The sequence below is a fragment of the Neovison vison genome, chromosome 7, assembly GCF_020171115.1.
Source record: "Neovison vison isolate M4711 chromosome 7, ASM_NN_V1, whole genome shotgun sequence".
In the NCBI taxonomy this organism is placed as follows: Eukaryota; Metazoa; Chordata; class Mammalia; order Carnivora; family Mustelidae; genus Neogale; species Neogale vison.
The window spans coordinates 202,591,024-202,594,574 of record NC_058097.1 but is presented as its reverse complement, the minus strand read 5'-3'; positions in this window follow the sequence as shown (position 1 = coordinate 202,594,574).

The following is a 3,551-nucleotide window of genomic DNA, read 5'->3' as shown; positions in this document are numbered from 1 at the left end:
TAGGCCCGCCAAGGGGAAGCCACAGACCTGTGGCTCCGGGTTTGCTCTGGGGGACTTCTCATCTACAGCTGCCCTGACCACCCCCTGCTCTCTAAGAGTTTTACTCCCCTCAGTTCTGGGGACTTGGCTGTGGCTTTGCTGCAGCTCGTTTGTCCCAGTTTATAATTCTCTGCTCATCCCCAAATAAACTCATTTTGCTGGTAAAAGAGCTCCCAGTTTTATTTTTAAGGTTAACCGGCCTTGCAGTGCGTGGCTCCTGCCGTCTACCTGGCCCTGGGCCCACCCACACCCCAGGCCCTGACACACCAACGTGGGCCTGGGTTGCCAGCTTCACTGTGGCCACCGTCCAGTGCCTGTGCAGGTGAGGACAAGTGAGGCAGGAGAGCCCAGCCAGGGTTGCACCTGGGTCTCCATCCTGAAGCCCACAGGCGGCGTGATGAGGTCAGGCTCACCTGCACTGTGGCTGAGCTAGGTCTGTAGTCCGCACTGCACTGGCCTTCACTGACTGACACATTGGGACTCGCTTTGTCTGGGGAAGTGATGCTGGACCCAAGTGCCGAGAGCAGGCCCGCTCCCGTTCACCCCTTCTGTCTAGCAAGTGCCCCTTAGGCCAGTTCCTCACCCCGCCCTGGGGGCCCAGAGCCGTCCTTCAGGACCTCTCTTCTCCACCGAGCTGGTGGCACTCAGATTCCTGCTGCTGTTGCTTCCTGGCTGTGGGTGTTTCTCCCAAATTTTGCCGGGAGCCGCCCCCTTCCTGCACGGAGAGGGCCACCGCCTCTCACGGGCACAGAAGCTAAACAGGACGGGGCTGGCCAGGGGCAGGGCCAGATCCCAGGAGCCTGTCCTGGGAGTGGGGGTGGTGTGTGTGCGGAGCTGGGATCGGGCCCATTACGAGTGGGGCCAGAGTGGAACCGGGCAGGGGCTGGGCGGGATCCCACAGGTGCCTTCTGCCCTGTGTGCAGTCGGCCACATGTTCGTTAACAATAGCCACCAAGCTTTGGCCACATGCCAATGAGAGCTCCCAACGCTTTACAAATGTTAACTATTGTGACCTTCACAGCCCCTTGGGTCTATTTTTAATCTCTGGCTGAGAGACTAAGACGCTGAGGCACCGACGGTCAGTGACGTCCCCCCTCAGCTCCTTCCCTGCTGGGGCCTGGATCTCCTCTCCTGACAGCTGCCCGCCCCGCCATACTCTGTAGGTAGTTTCCACCTGCGGCTTTGCACCCGGGGCCTGATACCATGGTCTAGCCTCTGCCAGTTCCTGTCTCGACCACTCCCTCCAGACACACGTGGCACAGCAGGGGACGCTGCAGGGCTTGGGGACATGGTCCATCACCTGGTTCCTGGGACCTGCTCTGCCTGGGGAAGGGTGCAGAGGCTCTGACCTTCCTCAGCCGCAGAGGGGAGTGCCTGAGGCCCCGGGGCACCGGTGGCAGTAGAGGTGGCCAGTTCTGGCCTTCCTCGGGAATAGCTTGTCCTGTAAGCGCACCTGAGAGCCGCAGGTCTGGGCTGATGTTTCCGTGGGTCAGTCCAGCCTCGGGCCCCGAGGCTTCCCTGGCCTGCACGCCTCACACTCATGGTGGCCAACAGTGAGAACACGGACAGCCACGCTTTCTTCAACTGTCCTTGGAGGGACGGCAGAGAAAGCTGTGGCTTCCGAAGGGACAATGACCCTTGTTTCTGCTGCGGGGTCTGTCAGGGTGGGTGGAGTCCAGAGAACTCGGCCCCCGCAGGTCTTCCAGGGCCGGTGGAGGGTTAGGGGCCACGGCTCTCTGCTCCTTAAGACCGAAAACAGAAACCAGTGGGAATTTAAGGGCCAGAGGTGTTGGGGGACAGCACTCAGGAGACAGAACTGTCCCTGGGGTGAGGACATCAGGGCTGGGGTCCCCACACTGAAGCCCTCGTGTGACAGGCAAGGGCCAGCATCTGGCTGACCCCAGCAGCATGGGCACAGCCTGGGAAAGTCTCCCCTGCAGGGCCCTGAGCCCAGGGAGCTCCCCGCCCCGGACAGGGGCTGTCAGCCAGGGAGACCAGAGGGGGCAGGGGAGATCTGGGACCAGCGCAGAGAGAACATGGGACGCTGACCTGTCTGTGAGCCTCTGAGAAAAGGCCTCAGGGAGACTTTGAGTGTCTTTGGGCCACATCTGATGTGGGAAACAAAGGCAGAAGGAAATGTGGATAAAATTAAATGTCAGCCCGCTGACAGGTTCTCGCGACAGGCCGAGTGTGACATTCCTCTGAGATCTCGGGTCTCTGGTAGCAAACGGCAGTCCTCCGGGGACTTCCCTCACCTCACCTTCTCCCAGCCCCAAGGGTGTCATCACTTGCTCCTCATAACCCTGGGCATTGGGGAGCGGCGCCAGGGCCTCCTGCCCGCTGGGCCTGCCCCCGTGCTTCAGTGAGACCACACTTTGCTCTGGAGACGTCTCCAGAACTGGGCTCCAGACCCCACCAGTCTCGCCGACATTCCAAAACTGCATCACACCCAGGCCACTGGGGTTGGGAGGGCAGATTCCAAGCTGAGGACAAGCAGCGATCCTTCCTGCTTTTCCTGCCTGCAGGGTTTCACCTGGGGCCCTCCCGGAGGCTTTGTCACCCCGCGGCCAGCAGCCCCCCGGTTGGGAGTCTGAGGCAGCCTTGGACACGGCAGGAACAGGGCCCGCCGCCTGCTGCACTTTGGCCCTCGGAGGGAAGGTGACAGATGGGCGGGGTGCTCGGGAGCTCAGAGGAAGAAGGAAAAGGGAGCGGGTGCAGGGTCCACGGGGGAAGAGCAGCAGGCCTGTGGAGGCCACGTCGTCTCCCCAGGACAAGGCAGGGCCGGCTCTGCCAGCAGCCGGGGGAGAGGGCACACTGCGGGCAAGGGGCTGACCTCTGAACTGCGGCGTTTTCAGACGATGCATCTAAGCCCATGACCTGAGCCAAAGGCAGAGGCTTCACCCACGGAGCACCCCAGGCCCCCCCGTGTCTCACCACTCTTCGAGAGCATACTATCTCACGGCTGCTCAGTCCGTGTATGGACATACCGTGTTTGCTCAGACAGCTCTCTGTTCCTGAGCATCTAAGTGGTTGATAATTTTTGCCTCAAAGGACATATTTTTACACATTTTCATTATTTTTTTCCACTTAGGATAGTTTATAAAAAGTTGAATTAATGAACCAAACCATAAACAATTTTTAGGCTTCTGATTCTTTTTGCTGAATTGCTTTCCCAAAGGGCCGTCCCTGTTTTCTCTCCAGATGGGCCTGGATGGGATCTGTCCTTATTCTCCTGTGGGGCCAGGCCCGTGCTCTCCCAGCCAGGCTGGGGACAATGTCTGTGCTGGCAGGGGCAGCAGGGTCTGGATGTAACGTGACTTCCTTCAGGCCCTCGGAAGTGGGATTGAGAAGCAGTGTTTCTGCGGCAATGCAGACAGGAATGCCGAGCAGAGACGGGGAGACCCCACAGCTTTGGGGACACCCGTAGTGGTACCTGGGCCAGGGGTACCTGCAGAAGGTTCATGAGTGGGCTGTTTTAACATGATGCCGCTGTAGACGCAGACATCCTGAGC